The 25111-nt window shown below is 31.3% G+C and overlaps 1 long non-coding RNA gene across 1 annotated transcript in view; it reads left to right on the top strand.

Annotated features, from left to right (window-relative positions):
• Nucleotides 1-25111, top strand: part of LOC142324579 (uncharacterized) — a 226634-nt gene that overhangs the window by 43144 nt on the left and 158379 nt on the right. The gene's annotated exons all lie outside the window — the stretch shown is intronic.

Below are 25111 nucleotides of genomic sequence, written 5' to 3'. Positions count from 1 at the left end.
TATTTACCTAGTCTTACTTCGTTAATTACCGTATTTTTTTATGTATAAAAATACAATTTAGTAATACGATTTCTCCACGCTTCAAAAGAAATTAGAAGCCGTCCAAACCATAGCGTTGCGGACGATATTTGGAGCACCGTGGTTCGTCAGAAACGTCACTCTTCGCTACGATGCGAGAGTACACACCGTATCCGAGGTGGGAGTGGCGCAGGCAAACAGACTGTTCGGGAGGGCGGCCGTGTCCGAACACGGCCATCTCCAGGACATCTGCCGAGAGGACCGTACTCCACATGGTATAAGAAAACGGCCTCATGGCGTATTAAACGAGCCACCGTGAAGAGGCGGTACGAGAGTAAAAAAAAAGACAAACCAGGCTTACGAGCCTCTATATCGCGTAACCTATAAATGGAAACCGCACAAAAAATCCGGCCGCGAAAGTGCCGTTTTCCCAATTAAATTTTGTTAAAACTATAAAAAGCTAGACATCACCCCACACCGTCCCACGATGAGACCACAATTTCATTTAGTCAGCATATGCCACTCCCTCCGGAGAACGGGGCGCATTTCTTCCTCCAAATAACTAGAGGTCCGGTAGGCGCACTCCTGCTAGCACATAATTTCTGGTACCGAAAGTACTTCAGCGGATGGACTGAAGGGGAATCTCGCCGGGATTACTAGGCTCAAAAGCTTAGTCTATCACTCAAAACCAGTAAATAAATTACACCATGGTCCATACGGATAGGAACGCAAATTACCAAATCCGTCCATAAACAAATCTTAAAATTTATAACCGCTAGTAAATAACCGATGAAATCCGCTCGATAATAGAAAGATACAGCAGGAAGGGACATTGTCCAGGCTCTGCGATCTGTAGGGAGAAATATTGAAACTCACGCCAATCTTGCGTTCCGTTCCGTTATACGATTTAGTTTCTTTGATGTTCTGAAGTGTTATATGATAAAAAAATGTAATATGTAATACATATCACATTTAAAGAAATAATACAATTCTTATGATTATTCTTTGTTTAATAAATGAAATCGGGCCTGTAAGTATTTTGTTATAAATTTTTCTGCTTTTTGCTTATTATATGGAACGCTTAAACATTTTTTTATTATGTGTTATTATATATCTATTGTCTATTACATATATTTAACATGAATTTTTTTTAAACAGATTTTGATAATAGAGATGTAGTGTCTCTCCTTTTTTGATATCATTATCATTTTATCTGCGGGTCTCTTACTGTACGGTTTAAAATTTCATTGTAATTTTTTTGTATATCACTGCGTTTTGTTAATTATTCTTTTATTTTTTTATGAATTACTGATTGTTATCTTATGGATTTATTATTAAAATTTATTGCCTTTCTAGAACAAACAATTATACGTTTTTTTTTTTAATTTCTGAGCCAATTTTTTTTGTTGATAGTCATATCCATTCACTTCATACTATATTTTTACTTTTTTAATAAAACTAGTATAATGACCTTCACTAATCGAAGATCCGTGATGTAATATTGCACTTATTACTTTGTAAGTGTAACCCTCGATTTTTATTCTATCCGTGGACACATTTTTTTTTTATTATTAAATTAACTTTTTTTATTTCTCAATCAGTTAGTTCAAATAGTTCCAGTTGTTCAGACTCGCTTTCATTGCATGTTATTAAAAATTTATTTAAGAAGGACTAAAATTTAAAGGTCTTTGGATCAGTTCACACAGCTCCTTTCAGATGCACTTGGCTCTCGTCGGCTGCGCTCAGATTCGGAAGCTCGCACAGCTCCTGACGGTTCACTCGGCTTCGTACACACTATATAAGCCGGCTCCGTACTACATTCATTCAGTCTTCTTCCAATAGTCTTTATGGACTCAACGTAACATTACATATACGGTTTACAGTATTACATAAACGTGTTACACAAGTACGTTTATTTATTACATAAACTTACAAAAAATAATACTAATGGTAGAATAAAAATTTTACCAATCGATATTTCTGTTTTATGTAACAGCTCTTTGTCGTCACATTTGCAACACTTTCCTACTGTTCGTTTTTTTGTGTGTTTTATTAGCAGCTATAATCTCTTGTAAACTAATATTTTTATTTTTTTTTAATGAAGTGATGGGAATTAAAAAAATTGTTTCATCTTCAGTACTTTCATTTACATAACAGCATTTACTATTAAAACAAGCTGTAGTATATTTTCTTTTAAATTTTATTATTTCAAGTACATTATAAAGCGTTTGTACACTACGTAGTACTTATCAAGTACTGCTACCTAGTGGTGCGATTCGTAATTCCACCTTTTCAGGAAAAGTGACATATTAGAGTCCCGGGGTTCATCAAGTGTTACATGGATTTGAATGCTAGATCGTGGATACCGGTGTTCTTTGGTGGTTGGGTTTCAATTAACCACACATCTCAGGATTAGTCGAACTGAGAATGTACAAGACTACACTTCATTTACACTCATACATATCATCCTCATTCATCCTCTGAAGTATTATCTAAAACGGTAGTTACCGGAGGCTAAACAGGAAAAAGAAAGTAAAGTATGGGGTTCATCAAGTGGAAGAAAAAAACGTTGTTAACAAAATTCGTGGTACCTTTGAAAGTATTCTTTATTACAAGTCTATTTGAACTGAAAACAAAAGTTTACATGTATATTTTTTTTCTCATTTTCATTTCATTTTTAGGTTAGGTCGTGTTTAAAATTGTAAGTATAGTTCGTTGACTTAGCCTTAGTTCAGTTCTCCGGACTCTTACCGGCGAAGTTCGAACGAACTTCTTAATTGTGTCAAGTTTTTATCAGTTCTTTTAATTATCTTGTGCACCGTATGTTCTGCCTATTTTTATAAAATTTATTATAAACATATTGTTTTCTTTGCTATTCATTTTATTTATCTAATTTCTACTTCAAACGTTTTTCAACACCTTAAGCATATATACATATTTTTATAGTGTTCACCCTAGTATATGAGTAAAGTGTTACATATTTACAATGATATATATATATAGTTTTACTTATATATCTACCTTGCATATAGGGTATTTTTTTTTAAAGTCATTGATAATAATTTACAATTTCCTAATATTTATTGAATATCAGCATATTAGAAGATACTACTGACTTTTTTTAGTAATGTGTAAAGGTGTAAAATAACTATTATAAACTATTCCAGTAATGAAGATCTGTTCAACTTACCGTGTAATCCCTAATAGAATTTTATGGCTTGTTCAATAAGTAATCGTTTTATTTAAGCACATTTGCAAAGTGTAGTAAATAGAAAATCCATCTCGCCTCAACTGACACACTCATCTGTAACGCATTCAATCGCTCCATCCAACAGAAACATGCAGTATTTCTACATGTTACTTCAGCTACTATTAATATACAAAGTGTTAAATTATATATGCGATGGTTTTTTTTTTTAATATTGAATATTGTAGCGTTACACTACTCATTGATCTGGGCTACTGCCAAATTTTTGACAAATAACGTACTTAGCTACAGACGTATATTTCTCAAATTATATAAAAAATACAAAGCAGAAATTCCTATTTCGTCCTAGTCTTTTAGTATTTACTTTTTTCTAATTTATTAACATGTAACGTAAAGTAATGTCATTGGATTAAAAGGAATGTATTGGAATGTCGTTTTGAGAATAACACAAATTATCATTACTTGTGAGAGAATTTTAGATATCTTATTTGTTCTAGTAAAATAAGAGAGCCAGGAGTTAAACGGAAACGATAACTTACACATTCCCGTTACAAGTTACTCTATCGAAGGTACATCTGACAAGTAAGCAGTTGGACGGCCTCCTTTTCGCGTAGAATACATTTATTTATTTTATTATAAACCTATATTACTTTACAATATGTAGATTATTGAATTATCTGGCAAGAATTAATTGGAAATAAAAATGAAAATTGGTTGGAATTTATAAGGTACAATTATATAAGTATGATGACATCACATTTTTATTTGTTGCAAAATGAAGAGACACTACATTACCTTTTAACATTATCTTCAAATTATTTTTTATTATTATATATATTAATCGGAACGGAGAAATAATGTTTGGTTTAAGTATGTTGGCCAGTTGGTTATCAGTTACGTATTTTATCTCAGGCTGATTGGAATAAGTTAAATTGTATTTAAAGCAACAATAAATATTTTTCATGGTAACGGTGCTAAAAAAATTATATTTATGGCTTTTTAATAGTTTTCTTTAAAAAAATATAAAATTTAATATTATTAACAACCTACGAATCTGAACATCCAGTTAGATCGTAGAAGTGAAAGATTTACGTTTTCAAATTTTCCGGACGTGGGACATTTTAGTACTTCCCGTTATAATTTTTGATATGTATTGATAAATCTTGTTTTCGAAAGTAATTTTTTTTTGATTTCATTCAAATCGATATACCGATTCTTATCGATTGCAATACAGATATGAAACACATATTTTTATACAGAGGAACCCGAGAATAATGAACTCGCTTGCAACGAGAACTTGTTTGCAATAAGCAAACTTCCGGGATTTGTTTGGTTTTCTATCTCATTAATGATAAATTAACTTTCTTTTAACGAGGTATCGACACTTCATAAACTTTGTTATTACGAGCATTTCCATTTTATTTTTAAATACTGTAATTAAAAAAAAAGTTAAATAACAACCAAATAATTTCAACGCAAGGGAAATGCCGTTTCTTCATTTATGAAATATACATTTACGACTTATTGGTAAAGTTTATGACATTTTATCTTAGGCTTGTTCAGATCAGGTTTGAAGGATGAACAAACCGTTTGTAACAGGTCGTTTTTACAGTACGTACCATTCAAGTACGTTCAGTATAAGTTCCATTGCGGTATTACAAAGACTGGTAGTTATTTTTATTACTCGGATTTTTCTGTTTGAAAAATTCCAGGAAAGAACGGACCAAACAATGATCCGTCAGAACCGTCCGAACAGGTTCATGGAACCCTATAGCACATTTTAAACGACTTCAGTGAAAGTCTGAAAAAGAGGGTGGTTAAAGATAAATTCTGCCTGTCCTACTCAGTGGTAAATTCAGTAGTCATAATTTTCAGTTTAAAAATAGAGTACTGTACCATAGAATCAGTTAAACAAACGGTATTGCGTTAAAGTGATCGATCGGATACCCAGTAGTCAAATACAATTCAGTAATACAGTAGTCGCGTGTGAATGCGTTTTCATTTTAGTGTTTCTTGCTAAAAAACTACAGTTTTTTTTTTTTTGAAAAAGTGTACTCTATTAACCGGTTCATTTTAATGAACGATATTGGCGTCAAAAGGAAACAGCTGTCCGTGAGTGATAAAATACAAATTATCCAAGAACTGGAACGAGGCCTATCAAATTCAGATGTTTGCAAAAAACATGGACTTTCTTCATCCACAGTTTCAACAGTATGGAAGAGTCGCGAGAAACTTACGACTGCTTTTGAAAAAAATCAGACCCAAACAAAAAAATTCAGGCTACGTGACAAAGTCGACTTAGCGTGCTCTTATCGTGGTTTAAAGTGAAAATGTGCCTATCAGTTTTAAAAAAGCAGGCTGAAAAATTCGCTGTAAATCTGGGCTACGTAGATTTCGTTTGTAGCAACGGATAGTTAGACGGTTTTAAAAATAGACATCAGCTTTTTTTTTCCAAAAATTAATGGGGAAGCTAACAGCGTAGACAGTTCAAATATGAGCAATTAGGTGAATGATAACTGACTATTTATTAAATCGGGTTGTAATGAAGTGAGCATTTTAATGTCGACGACTCCGGCTTTTTTTATAAATTAACCCCCAATAACCTTTAAATTTAAAGATGAAAAATGAATTGGTGAGAAACAAGTCAAAGGTCAGGTTAACAATTTTGTTATGCTTAAATTCGACTGGGACAGAAAAACGGCAACTTTTAGTAATAGGGAAATCAAGAAATCCAAGATGTTTTAAGAATTAAAAAAAAATTCCCCGTCGATTACGTGTCAATTCTAAAGCACGGATGACTTCAATGATTTTCGTACAAGAAATTCATAAATGGAATTTAGAGTTGCAAAAAAATAACAGAAAATTTTATTATTGATCGATAATTGCCCCGCTCATCCATCACTGCACAATTTAAAAATATAAATTTTGTGGTCTTAGTACCTAATACCACAGCAAGACTGTGAAGTTGAAACTGAAAACGAAGATGAATCTACTACTCTACCAGTAGTATCAATCATTGACGCCAAAGAATGTAGAAAAAAATTAATGGAATTTAGTGAGATTAGTAATGTAAGTGATGAATTTATGGAGTATATCAATATACTAAAAAAACTGTTTTGATGATTACACAAACATACGATTATTAAACAAACAAAAATAAACGATTATTTTAAGGCTAATTAGTTTGTATATGTAATTACCTTTTGACGTATTCTGTTAGAATGAAGAAAAAATAGATAAGAATGATTTTTTAGATATAAAATACAGTTTGTACGTAAAACCGTGTGACAGAAATTTTTGTTTGATGTTCATTTGTTACTTTCCTCGATGATTTTGGTAAGTTTTACCAAAATTTTTTTCACCAAAATTTCACTTCTTACCACAATTTTTTTCCAAATTCATTGAACGGTAACAGTTTTGGTTAAAACCAAAACGTATTAGCGTCTAAAAATTGTGTTACATGTAAATTTTATTTGTTAATCTATAATACAAAACACATCGATATTTTATTTTAAAACAGATTCTTCATATTTATACAGTATATATTTGTATTATAATAGATAATGATGGCGTAAAAATTTACGGTTACGAGGTGGCAACACGAAGTACTGAGCACTCGACTGTAACGAGCATATTTGATCGGCCCCTTGAATCTCGTTATAACCAAGCACTGTATTTTACTGTATTTTCATATTTGCTTCATTAACGTTGTTAAAATATATATATAAATATATATACATATATATATATATATATATATATATAAATTTCACTGTCCTGTCATAATTTAATTGGAAATGTTTATGAAATAGAAAGATGATGGGTAAAATTCAAATATCACTGATAGACAAGAAAAAAATTTAATTTTTCTTTAAGTGTGATACCATTTCTTGAATTGCTTTTTTGCGTACATTACATATCTGTAAATACAATTTTTCTATCACCCTTTGTTTTAAATAAATTTCTTTAAAAAAATTAAGGGAAAATATAGTTAAAATTTGTAAAATTTATAGTTTTGCATGGCCGTACCTGTGTTAGAATGATTTTGCTGATGCTTTTGTTTTATAGATAGCCTCAAGCACATCTCAAATTAATGTCTAACAGTAATCGGCTAGCATGTTAATATTCCATTTCCCTTTATAGCGGCTTTCAATCATCGAAATATTTTGGTGGAAACGTTCACTGTGCTCATCACACGTCTCCGATGTTTTCTGGGAAAAAATCCAAATGCGAGTGGAGGAAATGTATTTTCAAAGACATGTTTCATCACATAGCTCTGTATGAAGTATGAAGTTGATTAACAATATCGTGGTAATTTTCGGATTTTTGTTTGCCGAGAAAAGTTTTGCAAACGTCTTTAAATGAAGCCCAAGCTGCACTTTCTAAATTATTTAACATCGAGTTAAATACATCATCTTTGACCAACTCACTTATTTGAGGACTAACAAATATTCCTTCTTTAATTTTTCCTTCACTTATATTCGGAAATTTCTGCCTGATGTACAAAAATCCAGGACTATCCTTCTTCATTGCTTTTAAAAAAAAATTCATTAGTTCTAGCCTGATATGGCGAGGGGGTAAAAATATTTCTTTGGGTTCAACTAAGGACTCGTGAATAATATTTTTCTCATTTGCAGTTGTCTCGTTTCTTTCACTCTTTGGTAACATGATGTTTATCCCTAGCTCGGCTGTCCCATTCGCAAAGAAAACACATCTACTTAGTATAGCCTAACTGCATGCCTAACAAAATAGCTATAACTTTCAAATCACCACATAACTTCCAGGTATGTTTTTTATAACTTATTTTCAAGAAATTCTTTCATCACATCGTATGTCTCTTTCAAATTAATACCATAAGTGATTGGTATCGAAGGATATTTGTTACCGTTGTGTAGTAGAACCACTTTTAAACTGTACTTGGACGAATCTATGAAAAGGCGCCAGTTCTCAGGTTTATGAATTTGACCTAACATAATAAGCTCATCTATATTTGCGCAATAAACCAAATTATTTTCACCAATAAAGTACTGAGAAAGTCTTCTTGTAGGCTTCGAAAGACCGAAATTTTTGAAATAAATTCCAACCTTGCAGTCTTGATCCTAACAGTTCAGCTTGATTTTTTGATCAATTTAAATCCCTAACCAAGTCATTTAATTCACCTTGTGCTATAAGATGTGGCTTATTGGAAGATAATTCAAAATCAAATCCATTGTTATCTACTACAGTACTGCCTGATTCTTCATTGCTGCTTTTGAAACATACATTTACAGGTGGCTCAGGAACTGGAATAATTTCACTGTGAGGTACAGGCCTGATTGCAGATGCAATGAAGGATATTTTACAGTATTTTTAGATTTTTTAGAAATTCCAGACATACTTGTTAAATAAAAGTAACAATCGGTTACATGATCCTTTGGTCCACGCCAAACCATAGAGACACCAAATGTACCTTTTAGCCATCCTCTTAAATAAACAGAACAATTAGTGCATACTATATGAGGAGCCCACATCTTATCCTTATCACCAATTTTACACTAAAAATACAAATGATATGCTTTTTCAATTAAACGTGTAATGTTTTTTTCTATTTGATTTTATGGTAAACTCACCACATACATAACAAAAGGCATCCACATCATTTACACAATTTCGAGGAATTATGACATTGCACTGTTAACAATCTTAAGACAGAAATAAGACTGAACAAAATTAATTCATTCCTAAATCCAGTGCTTAACACAAACAACACAGCTGTGTTTTCAGCTACATGTTTTGACCTGAACAAACATGATTAATCTTGTTCATGAAGGCTCACTCTTCAATATTAGATGTGATGTCATAAAATTTGACCATGATAAGATTTAATTCTTTGTGTAGTACTGTTTATTTATAGCTTACAAATTATGTTAACAAAATTAAATAGTAAAAAATGAGCAACAAAATAGTATATAGGAGGTTAAAATGCTAACTGTACGTTGAAAAATAAAAAATAAAAAAATAAAAATTTGAACATTGATAAAAAATGGTGGGTGATAGAAAGATTCTGAGTTCATATTTGTTTTCAGCATCAAAAACTAGATTAAAATTATGTATCGCATGTTAGGAAACAAAAATTAGGTTTATCAATAATACAGTTTATTAAAGCAAGGATGAATGACAAAGTTGTTTTTCTATTTAAATTTACAGCCGAAAGGAATAAAACTGTAGTTATCCCATTTCAATACTGTAAATTATTATGTCAAATTAAAGTAAATTTATTCATTATGCTAATATTTAAATAAATAAATCCTGAATCAAAAATATGTTTTTGTATTAGTTACTGCACAATTATATTATTTGTGACAATCACTTACTTCATACGAATCATAGATAGCGCTCACTACGTAAAATTATTTCACACGTTTAGTAATAAAACAATATTGTTTTTATTACAATATCGATTATTTTCAACCGATCAAAAGTAATAACATATTTTACGAATCCTACGTAGATAATACACACAATTATTCGTTCTCTCTTTTTCACAAACACACACACACACACACACTACGTGCATGAAAATTCTGTATTCAAACTTATCAGAATAGTAATTTTTTATCAGCGACTAAAGACATTTTATGTTGAAATGTTAATTTGTCACTGTTTAATATTTGTTTGTTTTAACTGTAAAGAAACCATTGTTTTAGTGATATTCACTTTTTTACTTCCTTGTATGAAGTAAAGGAAGTATTGTGATCGCGAAAAATTTCGGTTCCCAGATTTCAACGGAAGTGTCCATTTTGACCATCCCTGAATCCATTTTGACTAGTTTCGGGGTAACGTCTGTACGTACGTATGTATCTCGCATAACTCGAAAACGATTAGACGTAGGGTGTTGAAATTTTGGATTTAGGACTTGTAAATCTAGTTGGTCCACTTCCCTTTTGATTGCAATCGACTGAACCAAAAGTGTTCAATAATTCCCAAAATCCAAAAAAAATTTGGATTTTAGACTTTTTCTTAACTGCAGTAATAAGCCCCTCATTGAGAGCTTTTCAACGATATACCATAAGTGGTATTTAATTTCATTGGTTCCAGGGCATAGCCAAATAAACTTTTAATTAACGAAATATTTGGATCTTAGGGGAATGCACATCGGTTCGAATCGATTTCATCTTATTTTTTTTACCCTTTTTTTTTTATTTTAAAATATTGATTTATTAATAATTATTAACCTCTCATTGTAAAAAACGTTTTACGATGAATAATAGTTCAATAATAACAAAAAAAAGAAAAAATATCAAAATCTTTTATGAAATAAAAATTTATGTACATCATTTTAAAAAAAATGTGTAAATGTAATTTAATAATCGTGCAAGGAAGTCATGATAAGATTTTTAAAACGCATTAGTATGATTTCTGTATTCAATAATCTCCTGATTTTGATTTTTATTGTCGCCTTTGCAACATACCTATTAATTAGTATTTAAAAGAAAAACAACGCGGCCATTAAAAATAAATAAATAAATTACACTATGTATATTTTTGTGTTGGTTATTAACGTATTTATGTCCGATGATTAAAGTGAAATGTATTAAATATAAAAGTGTATTTTTGAAAAGTGTTTTTCGATTAAAAAAGAAATTGAAATCAAATGATTTTACGGACGTTATACATAAATGTTTTTTTTCTTAAAATATTTTTTTTAAAAATATGTTTATTTTTAATCATAAAACCATGTTAATATAATTGATTTGAGTGATATTTTCTTCTTTTCCGAGCATTATCATTCGTTGTTGACATGTTTCGGAACACCACCATTTTCAAAACTACATGTTAGTCTTCCTGAGTTGGGATTGTCGAATAAGTAGCGTTTTTAAGCCCTTCCCACAACCCATCCCTATTGACATGGCCTCTTCTGCTTTGTCCCTCCTACTCTAACGGTGCTATAACTTCTGAAATTAATATTTTTTTTACAATTTTATATTTTTAAATATATTACATCGGATTGGATGTTTATTTGTTCATTAATTATGTCCTGTCCTTTTAATTTTAGCTTGAATATTTAAACGTTTCCTTTTTTGCACAATGTAACATTTATAAAAGAAAAAGAAAAACCTTTAAATATTCTAGGAAATATAGAAATATTCAAGCAAAAGAACAAGAACTAACCCGTCAACTACGAACTTATGACAATATTTGGAAAGGCAGAAAATAACACAACAATCAGTTATGAAATCGTAGCGGAAATATAAAATACCATGTTAACCATTAGGTTGGTTTTGTGTGAAAATCCTGATGCAATATGAGATTTATTGACATATTCTGATAGCCATAAATTGTTAAGTATTAGAAATAATGTTAAACTGTTACATCTCTTAAAATCGTAGGCGAAATTTTTATTTGCAAGCATCGATTTTGACGTATGGGCTTAATAAAATGCAGTAATGAATTTTTTATTGCTGGTATTCATTCTTTGTTAAATTGTTGAACCCGTGATATTTTTACTACATCTTACTTTAAATTTTCTGACGCATAAACTTTTACACTTAAAAACATAAACCATAGATATGTAAAACCGTAATAATTTGTGTATGTACAAGTATATGTATATATACTTATGCCGTATATAATAAATGTGTAACAACAGAAAAATTATTAAGATACCAAAATTCACTAACTTCAAAATCAAGGAGATTTAATTAATAACATATTGACATTTTGTTCCTTTATAACAGTGAATAGTTGTGCAACACAACAAACAAAATGAAATGTGGTCTAACCATGACAAATAATTGAACATCTTAATCTTGCATGTCAAGATTCAAAATATTATAATGTTGTAGCACTTTTTTTAGCTTTTATTTATAATTAAAAATTAGCTGTAATAATTTTGGTAAACTTATGAATAAGGTAACATTGGTCAAAATAATAGCATAATGTTTTTTTATTAATTTTATTTAGTAAATTTTATTGAAAATAATTTTTTACCAGTGACGTAGAAAATACAAAATATATATATTTTTTTTGTTCTTACCTTGAATTTATTGCAGTCATTTTAAATTACACAGCCTCAAAACAGGCTTCAAGCCCAATTAGATTTTTACAGTTAGTCCCTGGATTGAGAGTTCCAGCGTTCAAGTCCTAGTAAAGTCAGATGTTTTTATACGTATTTGAATATTAGATCATGGATACCGGTGTTCTTTGGTTGTTGGGTTTTAATTAACCACACATTCCAGGAATGGTCGAACTGAGATTTTGCAAGACTACACTTAATTAATACTCATACATATCATTCTCATTCATCTACAACTAATACCTGAACGGTAATTCCCGGAGGCTAAACAGAAAAAAGAAAAAAAAGTCCATGGATTGAGTAAAATTAATTTTTAAATTATTTAAAACTAAGACAAGATAACTTCAGAAAATTATTCTCCTAAATTTACTCCTTTATATTTTTCTTCATTTACATCCCTTAGGATCACTTCACCATAATATACCCCAAAAAATAGTATCTACTGTAATTCCAATTTCCTTTAATTTAGATTCAGAATTGCTTGATTAAGGAATTTCAATTTATTCGAATTCAGATAAAATTATGTTTTATCTTGTTTATTATATTGTTCCAGTATTTTCCAATTCTTTTCTAAATATTTAACACTTCTCTGTTAATCTGTTCAACTGGTTTTTAAGTGATGAACTGCTAACATGAAAAGATCCAGTACAACCCAATAATTTGTTACAATTTTTACTATGCAAGTTAGTTATTCGACTATCCGACCTAAAAAGATGACTTAATATAAAATAAATAAAATTACACTTTTTGGGTACTGGGGCTAACATTTAAAAAAATATGTTGTTTTATTTTTAATAAGGTTGGTGATATCAAAAAACTTTACTTAAATAAGTTTAAGGCCTTCATCCAAAAAATAGTAGGAACTTTAAACGAATTCAATATTTTACTTAATAAGAAAGTAATAGTGATATTTTGTTTTTTCGAAAAATCCACCCATTTCCATTCCCATGGTCTGATTTTGGCCGTTAACAAACTCGTCCGACATTTTATGACGAGTAATTTTTAAGGGACAATTTGAAAGTGATTGGCGCATAATTACGGCAGTTAACGTGTCCACAAGCAAGTGAAATATATATATATATTTATGTATATTAATACTGTTACCAAATATATGCCTAATTTAATATCGGCTGGCGAATACGGTAGCAACGATGTGAGCTGGCGCACCGTATATGTACGCGCTGACACAAGAATCACTTCCACCGCGCAGTTCTTCCACCACAGCGGCGCTGCAGTCCCACCACTCTCAGGTTCCAATAAAAGAGCGTGCACGAGAGTGAATTTGCAATTCATCGCCGACCACCACACGGAGAAGACCAACAAGAAGAAAATGGAAGAAGACAGAAGTTTCCTGGCTGGCTCAATGTGGGACGCGCTGACACAAGAATCACTTCCACCGCGCAGTTCTTCCACCACAGCGGCGCTGCAGTCCCACCACTCTCAGGTTCCAATAAAAGAGCGTGCACGAGAGTGAATTTGCAATTCATCGCCGACCACCACACGGAGAAGACCAACAAGAAGAAAATGGAAGAAGACAGAAGTTTCCTGGCTGGCTCAATGTGGGACGCGCTGACACAAGAATCACTTCCACCGCGCAGTTCTTCCACCACAGCGGCGCTGCAGTCCCACCACTCTCAGGTTCCAATAAAAGAGCGTGCACGAGAGTGAATTTGCAATTCATCGCCGACCACCATACGGAGAAGACCAACAAGAAGAAAATGGAAGAAGACAGAAGTTTCCTGGCTGGCTCAATGTGGGACCTCCCGATGGATGGCAACATCCCCGCCGGAGCAACAGGCTGGCCGGCCCGCCGAGGGAGTCGCTGGACGCGGACGTTACCCCCGCTCCAGCTCCAGCCCGCCGGACTTCAATCGCCCTGACCGGCGGACTCAGCAGCAGGAGCCGGCCCAGCGTGGGATCGCTCGGGGAGAACAGTCTCGGCCGCGCCGGCGAAAGACGACCATCATCGACCTGACATTGCGGGGCTCTGGGAGCCACCACTGTCACGCTGTAGAGGGGAGCCAACTGCCGCTGAGAGAAAGCCCGGTCGGACTTCAATGGACGAGCCGCAACTCCCCGACTTCACCGGAGACCAGCTTCCGGATCCAACAGCTCTTCTCAGAGCTAACGCAAAAAACGGCCTTTTTCAGGGTCACCGCTATGAATTACGTGCCGTCGAAACCATTCGGTGACAATGTATAACTTTTGAGCTGACTGTAGTTTTGGGGTCTCGGGGATGTGAAACGCGAAGATTTGTTGAAATTTTCCGGAAGTCGAATCATTACCCATTACAATAGGTTTACCTAAAGCATTAGGTTATCCAAAAATATAATGAAATAAACTCGTTTGCAATTTGGGGGATTTTCCCATTTACAAGCCGTTAAAATTGGATAATTCATTCCGTTTGAAAAATAGATATTTTACATAAAAATAAAAACAATAGTCTATTTTTAATTATTAAAGATCTTTTACGGATTTTGAATAAAATTCGTTTTAAAAGCATGAGCTCATTTATATTAGAGTAAATATCGGACCTCAAATTATTAAATATCACGTCGTTATTTTCAAGTCATTTAAATATAAAGTGATGCGTTAATATTAATGTGTAAACTGCGCTATCCTATTCATATTGTATTATAATATAATATAATATAAAATTAAAACTTCTTTTCATATGATAATTTATTACAAGTGTATTATTCGTATTTTTTAAAATAAATTTTGTATTTTAAAAGATAAGCATTTTTAATATTATTACGTTCTGTTAAATGAAAAGTTTTATCTCTTAACATTTTTAAATAGTAAATGTAATAATATGATTTATTACTTTAGACTGGAACACTCGTTTATAATTCTCTTTTGTAATATGTCGACATTAGAGTATAAACAACAAATATATATATGTAACCTTTTACTTCAGGGTTATTATCTTTTTTGTCTGTTTAGCCTCCGGAACTACCGGAAGGGTAGTTCTTCAGATGATGAATGAGGATGATATGTATCAATGTAAATGAAGTGTAATTTTGTACAGTCTTAGATCGGCCATTTCTGAGATGTGTAGTTAATTGAACCCCAACCACCAAAGAACACTGGTATCCACTATCTAGTATTCAAATCCGTAAAAAAGTTATTCTTTCCTTTTGTAGGATTTGAACCTTAGAACTCTCCGACTTCGAAATCAGCTGATTTGTGATGACGAGTTAACCACTAGACCAACCCGGTGGGTTTTCCAATTAAACTTACTACGCTTCAAGATCTGCGAAATCGAATTGTTACAGCAGTGAATTCGATAACCAAGGACCAGTTACCAATAAAAATAATTTGGGACCAATTAAAATAATTAACTGTTATTTAGAAACCTCGATTTTTAGATTCTTGTACGAAGTAAAGAAAGTATTCCTGATCGCGAAAAATTTCGGTATTCAGATTTCAACGGAAATTTACATTTGACCATCCCTGAAACCATTTATACGATTCCGGCATTTCGTCTGTACGTACGTGTGTGCGTGTGTATTCTGTATAACTCTAAAACGATTAGGGGTAGAATGTTGAAATTTTGGATTTAGGACTGTCGTAACATCTAATTGTGCACCTCCCTTTTTGATGGCAATCGACTTGACCAAAAGTGTCTAAAAAAGCCCAAAATTCAACACATTTGGATTTTGGAGTTTTTCTTAACTGCAATAATAAGTCCTCATTGAGATCTTTGTAACGATATATCATAAGTGGTACTTATTTTCATTGGTTCCGGAGATATAGCCAAATAAAATTTTAATTAATGGAATATTTGTATCTTACATCGGTTCAAACCAGATTTCACCTCCATTTTTTTTAAAGTTTTTTTTTTTTTTAACCTAAATATTTTGATTTATTAATAATTATTAACCTCTGATTGTAAAAAGAAAATTACAATAAATAATAATTCATTCAATAATGACAAAAAAAAAAAATGAAAAAATTAGAAGTTATTAGTGAAATAAATCTTTATGTAATTTTAAAAATGTGTAATAATACATAAGTATTAAGTGAACATACATTTTCACACAGATATTGTCTAAGATAATTCAGATTTATTTCCAATAATAAAGTGGTCTATCTAATGATAAATCATCACCTGAAAACAAGTAAATGAAAGAAACAGAATGGTTGTAGAAAATTTTAAATTAAGAAAATGTTATGTAGGTTACGTTAGAGTTGTTGGATATTTTGACCTGTCCAAATCTTTTAGATGCAAGGCAGCAACTCCTAATTTTCATTTTTTTTCTTTATTAACGAGACAATTAAATGAAATTTTATTCAATAGGAGATTTATGTTAAACATGTTTTAGCTACGCTTTCTAAATTTAGGAGTTTATCACTCCTCCATGGATAAATTGTAAATCTATGTTAAAATAAGGTTTTTTGTACAGTAAATATTTATAAAAATTAAATTTTCTTCCTTTACCATTTTAGATTATTTCCCTATTCTGGGGATTGTTGGATGCGCTATATATTATATGAACATTACAACGTATATGTAATAATATAGATATTGGTTTATAATTATGACTGTTAAACTTTGAATTTAAAGAGAGTAAATCTTGAAAATATTAATTTAGTCTATTAAAATTTGTACTTTAAAATAGATTTAAATATTAAATACTGAATGTTAGACCATATTAACTTGATTTATTAATTTATTCAAATTAATTAGTTTTACTTTATTAAAAACTCCGTTTCGGCACGCCGGAAGGCGGAGGTTGATTTCACCGATGCAAAGTAGGGGATAAAAAAATTTCCATCTTAAAGTTAAGAAAAACTTCAAATTTATGCAATACGACAATGGTTGCATGTGAAAAAAATTTTCACATATTTAGCATGCGACAAGCCCCATCTTACAATTCCAGCAACATTTTGGTCATCCCTTGCCGTAAGGTTGGTCATATCAAAAATTATTTTAGGTAATGTTTAGAGGACTAAAGACCACTTTAAACCGATTCGATACTGTGCCTATAAACTATAATCGAATTCGATACGTAATACGAAAGAAAGTTATAGCGATATTTTGTTTTTGGTTTTGGTCATCCTTGCAGTAGAAAAAATTGTTTCAGAAAAAAGTTTTAGTGAATGTTTAGAAGACTAACGAGCACTTTAAATCATTCAATACTGTGCTTATTAAGGAAGGTATATTTTTTTTTCTTCAAAACCCAATTTTTTTCCACCCCCTGGGCCAATTCTTAATGATAACAAAAAAATTTATCTAGGTAAGTTTTAGGCCTTTAGCCAATAAATAGTAGGAATTTCAAAGGAATTCGATATTTTACTTAATAAGAAACGTATAGTGATATTTTGTTTTTTTCGATAAAGCCTTCCCATTTACACCCCATGATCCAATTTTGACCGTCAACAAACGCGACCTAGATTTTGGGTTGAGTCATTTTTAGGGAACAATTTGAAAGTGACAGGCGCATAATTACGGCAGATATCGTGTCCATAATAAAGTGAAATATATATAAACTTTTGAGCTGGCGATAGTTTTTGGGTCTGGGGGATGTGAAACATGAAAACACGTCGAAATTTTCAAGAAATTAAATCATAATACGCATTACAATAGGTAGTTTTCTTATGAAATCTACCTTCTTTTTTCCTGTTTAGCCTGCGGGAATTACCGTTCAGGTATTACTTCAGAGGATGAATGAGGATAATATGTGTGAATGAAGTGTAGTCTTGTACAGTCTCAGTTCGACTATTCCTGAGATGTGTGGTTAATTGAAACCCAACCACCAAAGAAAACCGGTATTCACGATCTAGTATTTAAATCCGAATAAAAATAACTGACTTTACTAGGACTTGTACTCTGGAACTTTCGACTTTCAGATCAGCTGATTTGCGAAGAAGCGTTCACCACTCGACCAACCCGGTGGGTTTTATGAAATTACCTTTTTTTTTAACCTCCGGGACCACCGTTCAGGTATTGCTTCAGTGGATGAGATGGATGACAGTTTTTGTAGCGTGTGAAAAATGCCATGCCTGACCGGGATTCGATCCCGGGACCTCCGGATGAAACACCAAGACTTATGAAATCTACCTAAATGTTTAAAGTTTACTTTCCTTCTAAAAAAAAAAATGTGTGATTTATTTAAAAACGTTTTCGTTGGTCTGTCTCTTAACTCTCAACCAGTTGTATTTTCTTGTTTTTCAATAGGATCTTTGATGTATTTTGAAGGAAATTAATGTTTACATTAGAAAAAGTGAACTTTTTCTCTAAGTCAATGTCTTTCCTTGTGAATATATAGATAGCATATAGACCAAAACAGGTTAGAGAACGTATTAATTTTTTTTATTTATTTGGAATGACGTAGAGGTTAAATCCTTTTCCTTTTTTCGAATTTAACAGACCCGTGATTTACCATACCGGTTAATTAAAGAGTTTATTTTTAACGACTATTGTTAATCAGTTTTAATTTCCTGGTCTCTATTTAGTTACATTTTAATTAGTAACAGATTACTGCTTCGAAAAACTAGCACGTATAACAGCTATAAGAACGCGAACTAAGGATACAATTCTCTTTGTATACCGAAAAATAAAGTGCATGAGATATACAGATTTTTAGATTATATTTCAATTCACTCACTCAGTTAGTTTTTATTTAATAAACCTTCATCAATAAAATATTTTTCTCTTACAAGGGAAAGGTACATGGTTCAAATCCGACTTCATTTTCTTTTCTTTTTTTTAAATGAAAAGTACATAAAATTTTATTTCACTAATAACTTCTGATTGTTTTATTGTTATTATTGAATTATTATTTATTGTAAAACTTTTTTTTACAGTCAGAGGTTAATAATTAATAATAAATCAAAATAATTAAATCAGAAAAACAAAGTTGAAAAAAAGATTTTACCGGTGCTAAGGTGGAGATAAAAAAAATTTCTAAGCTAAAGTTAAGAAAAACTTCAAATTTACTCAATACGACAATGGTTGCATGTGAAAAAATGTTTCTCATGTATATGCAGTTTAATATACGTACGTCTGTTGTTCACATCACAGTTTTATTATTTTATAAAATGTAATTTTATCATACTTATGTATGATAAAATTACATTTTAAAATGGACATTTTTAATTTTCTGATTAACAGGAAGATAATTTTGAAATTGTGTTCAGTGGTTAACAAACGGTTTTATCATAATTTCTTCCAAAAGATATCGATTTAAAAATATAAAATTCTCAAGAAATTGCCTGAATGAAATTTAGTTAATATACAGTATACGTTTTTATAAATTTAATCATCCGCGTTGTATTGTGCCAAATGCAATACATACTAGGTAAAATATAAGCGCTTTTCTTAAAATTAAAAGCATACATTTACTGCAGGGGAATAAAAGGAAATGAAAATTTAAAAATTAAATCCATCCCTGTAAAAAGAAAACAAAGATTTTAAAATTGTCGACTAAATATTTAAGTTAAACATTGCTTGAAATGATTAAATTTAAAAATTCATCTGATGTAAAAAGATCTTTTATTGTATCTCTTTTTCATTTAATTATGGCTTAAATAAACTGTTTTTTTATTTCTTTCGTTTTTGATGGATTCTCTGCTAGAAATATTTTTTTTCTTTGATACATACCCATATTCAGAATTCAAAATTTAAATGAGTGTTTAATAATAAGTAATATCATTACATTAATTGAGATCTAAAGTCTTCTCATACATTCTGTTAATAAATATAAAATAAGGTGTTATTAATCGTAAAATTTTAGAAATCGTAAACAAACAAGTCCGCAATAGTTCTACCTGTAGTGTCTGAAGTTGTATTGGCACCGCTAAAATATTATAGTAGGGTTTATAATTTACTGCAACAAAAAGTCGTAAGTAAAAAGAAGTTAGTCACCGCTCCAGTAATCCTCAACCTTGTCATCAACTGAGCTTTGTAATATTTGACGAGTAATATTTATTTCAGTTGTGTTGGTGTTTCTACTATAGAAAGAACTAAATATTTTATATAGTAGAATTTGGATATACGTTATTGTTGCAATTTTCTTTTACTTTTTTATCAGGGAAAATCTCAATTTTCTTTACCCTTGTGTTGTTGAGCTCCTTGAATTTCCACATTTTTATATTTGCAAAATTTTTGTTATTTTAACAATAATATTTTATCTTGAATTCTAAATTTCAGTTTTATTTAATGCGATTTTATCAATTCCAGGATGTAACGAAATTGATATATCTTGAAACGATTCACTTAAAAAAATTAATGGAACGTTTTCTTCAAAAGGTTTACGAAATAATTGTTAGCGCGTTCTCTACTGGAGTATCTGTTAGTATTTAAACTGAAGAAGGTACGATAACTTTAAAAGTCTTTCTACTTCCTTGTGCAAAGTAAAAGAAGTATTGTGATCGCGAAAAATTTCGGTTTTCAGATCTCAACGAAAATATCCGTTTTGACCAAACGATAGGATGTTGAAATTTTAGATTTAGGACTCTAGTTGTGCTCCTCACCTTTTTATTGCAATCCCTTTTTATTGCAAAGTGTCCAAAAAAGCCCAAAATCCAAAAAAATTTGTTTTAGACTTTTTCTTAATTGCAGTAATACGTCCTCATTGAGAGCTTTTCAAGGATATGTCATAAGTGGTACCTATTTTCATTGGTTCCATAGTTAAAGTCAAATAAAATTTTAATTTTGAAATATTTGGCTCTTATAAGGGAGGGGAAAGCACATCGGTTTGAATCCGACTTCAACTCATTTTTTTAAATTTATATATATTGGTTTATTAATAATTATTAACCTCTGATTGTAAAACAAGTTTTACAATAATAACAATAATATCAGAAGTTATTAATGAAATAAAACTTTATGTACTTTTAATTTTAAAAAATTGTGTATATGTAATTTAATAGGCGTACAAGAAAGTCATGTAGTGTCCACATGAGTGATTTTATAAAGTTCAGCATATCCGTGGTATGTTATACAGCAAAAATTTGCGATTTCTTCATAAGTGAACATATCCAATTACGAGAAATTTCATCTTTCTATTTGTCTGATTTATTTAATGCCAAAAGATATCGGCCACTCTAATGTTTGTATATTCAGCACAGATATTATGGTCTTCAATGTTGGTAACGGCGCGCTCGGACGGCTCATGTGTTTTGTAAGTCAACAATGGGAAAGTATTTCGGAATTGGCATATTACAAAAATACTTTTGATAACAGGTATGGACAGATGCAATAAAACGGTGCATGTGATGTTTGCGATTGTCTTTTAGAAGACTGTCCTTGTATTTAATTAGTGTTTTTTTTTCTATTGTTCTGAATTATAATATGATTATCACAATTTTTATGTACTTTGAAGACAATTTTTATGAAAAAATGTGCGACAGTCTTACTATTTAATAATATAGTAGTGTCCATAAAGCCTGTCAATGTTGATTTTTATTACACAAGAATATTATGGAGGTACGCTAACTTATTCTTTTAACTATTTAAATAAATAGAATGTACAAAATTAATACTCTTTTGTTCTGTTTTCAAAAGTGAACGTATTTTGAAAAATTAATAAATAAATAAAAGTATGAAAGTGTAAAAATAATAAATAAAAAAGCAAAAAATAAATTTAAGCAAATAAAAATATTTAAAAAAATCGATATAAAAAATAAATATATGAATAAAGATATCATTAAGGCATATAATAAAGAGAAACAAATTTGTTCACCCTACAGTGCACTCACGGCATGTGTTGTGGTTGTTAAACTGTGTATTTGTGTTAACATTCTTCTTGCCTCCCTCCTGATCCAGTAATCCATCCTTACTTTTTATATAAACTAACTTTTCTAAACTTTAATTAGTAATAGATAGCTGCCCTACCTACGGACCAACTCAGAGATTCCTTTACTTGAGCAGTGGCTGCACAATTAACTTAAGGCTTAAGTGCCTATTGGTTAAGCCAAGCTGCTAATGATTGGCTGAACCAAGAATTGGTTGGTTGGTTAATCAGGACGTAGGAAACAACTCATTGATGGGTGAAACTATTTTTCATGTATCAGGTTTTGTTAATAAACACAATTTTCAGTCCTCAAAAAAACAGTGGGACTTCATATGAGACAACTTCAGAATTCAAAAAGGTACTTTATGATGATCTTTCCTGCAAAATATTTGAGTTTTCTGTTTTTAAAAGGGTAGACAAAGGGCTGTCACTTAACATTAGAGCATTTTACATTCACTTTTTAGATATTTCAGTTCTTGAACTTGCTTCTCATCCATTATAAATGTTGTTTAATAAGATAGAGCTCCTGACCCGCATACGGGAAAACACACTCTGCCACCCCCTCCATTGCGAGCCCTCATGGGCTTTACCAGAGGTCAACTTCAAAACCTTAGCTTTTGACATATTCCAATTTGCCTCGGCCCAGATGCCACTGATGCAAATGCCGCAAGTGTACTACTATTTAATGAACTCAAAACAAAACACATCTCACTGAGTCTTCAGTAAGACTCAAAGGACCTAACTAATAAAGGAATTGAACTACCACCCGTAGAAGGTAAAAGTGAGTTCAGCACACAACATGAAACAAAAGCAACACAGTAACATTGACACTAAACAAAAAAAACAATGGACAAAAACAACCCCCTGAAATAATAAGATAGAGCTACAAGCCACACCATATAACAGTTCAAAACTTAATTTGTGGAATTCTCCTGTATCATGTCGAATCCTGTTATGGGAAAATGATGTGGCTGGTCAGGTCACCTGACTTTTCAGCACTCATTTTCTTTGTAAGGAAGTTTTGTAAACTCAAATAATCAGAATTTGAAACGTTGAATCGTACTGGAAATTAATTTAATTCTTGTGGCGATTCTGCAAAATGTGAAGTGAAATCATGACTTGTTGGATATTAGATTTGTTAAAATTTTAACTTATAAAGTTTTTATGTATATATACATATATATATTAATCTTATATATATATATATATATATATACACACAAATGTGTGAGTCATTGTGTATAAACATGACACACACACACACACGCAGGGTACATACAGTAAATATCATTCTAATATGTTGAACATAAATTGCTAATTATAGGACTGTATGCCTGCTGCAGCCACATTTATCTCGCCATAAAATTTACTTTCATGTTCACTTATACCCAAGGCTTAGCACATGAAGTGCACCTCATTGAACAGTGCATCAATTACAAAAAAACAAACTTGTTTGATGTTTGCATACACTATTGGTAAGCTTTCCTGTATGCTTCAATGCTCTTATTAAGTTTGCCCTTAGGAAATGGTTGTTTTATTTTTGTGCACTACAAGCCGTTGTTTCATGCTTCCACTACATCTTTAACTTTAGTTTGTAAAGGTATCTTGATTTAACTTTCAGAACAAGTTACTATATTTTAATATTTTTATGTTTTTGTTTCATTATCTATTCAAGTGTTTTTGTAAGCAAATTTAAACATCTTTTTTTAAATCTTTTTTTTAAACGTCATTTAACCTGGTTTTATGCTACTCTCCTCTTTGTTCTGTACTCATTTTTTAATCTTAACACATAAAACTTTATCAGCTACCTTTTTTCACATACTCCAGTCTCTTTTATTTTTTATTTTTTGTTTTTACTCTTAAGTGGGTTGTCCCTATAAAAATCAAACGCTATTTTAAAAAAGATTTATTTGTTAATTAATGTGTTATTCTGCCTTATCTTCCTCAAAGCATTTTCATTCTTTCCTGTACTGTTAATGAACTTCTACCAGCATTTTTTTTATTCTGTTGGTAAGATTCCAGGAACCTCTTTGTGTGATAAAGTAGAGGCCCTGTAATGAGTTTTTTTAATCTGTTGTATTGTTTTTAAAATTGCAGCTAAGGTTTATTTTACTTTAAAAGAGTCTACCAAAGTCAATTTTGAAGATTAAAAAAGCTGAGGTATAACAGTTAGCAAAATATACTTTACTAAAATCCTGTTAACAAAGAGCACATGAATGGTAGGTAAAGCTTAGTAAAGCATTTATAAATTGTTGTCTTATTCCTCTGCCCTTTTCTTCCTCACAAACTTCACATTATTGTTAGATAAGACTGTTTAGTCTCTTGAATGGATGAAATAGGAATATGAAGGTAACACGACCTCAATTTTGGAGTGTCATTTTTATGCTACTTTTTTGTTGAAATGATGATTTTACCATTTCTGCAACAATTGTGGTCTAGTTTATATGTCGTAAATGTAAACCCATGATTTATCCCTTACTAAAACATTTTAATAAAAATTTCTACTGTCCTTCACTTATTGAAAAATTCCGATAGACAACATTGTGTTTTTGTTTCTTGTTTAGCAGCTGTAGACAAATTTTTTCTCATTATGATACATATTCACTTTTTAGATCACCAAATGAAATAAGTTTTAGCAATTTCTTCTTCTGATATGTATAGACAGTTGATCAACAATTGTTTTCCTGATAACATGCATGTTTTTTCAGTCATTGTTTACAATGTTCAACATATAGTTTGCTCATAGGCCTGCAAATATATATTTGTTTGGATATTCCTCTTGCCTCATCACTGATCCAGTAATCCATTCCTATTTTACACATAAACTGAAATTTCTAAACTTTGTTGAGTAATATATACTCTTACAAAGGAACATCTGTACCCCCTAGGAGAATCACCACACCTTGTGGTGATTCTGGTCACGACACCATTCCCTCCTTTCTTAGCACTGTTAGGAGATCATCTTTTTCACTATCAGTCACTGATAGATTGGATTCATATACCTCGGTCAGAATGCCACTAATGCAAATAACTTGGAAAATATTTCCATTGATGATTTTTTACACGGTTTTACGCTTTGTTTTAGGC

This window comes from Lycorma delicatula, chromosome 5, assembly GCF_047948215.1.
Source record: "Lycorma delicatula isolate Av1 chromosome 5, ASM4794821v1, whole genome shotgun sequence".
Classification (NCBI taxonomy): Eukaryota; Metazoa; Arthropoda; class Insecta; order Hemiptera; family Fulgoridae; genus Lycorma; species Lycorma delicatula.
The sequence above is the reverse complement of the archived record's forward strand: the minus strand, read 5'-3'. Positions and strand labels throughout refer to the sequence as shown.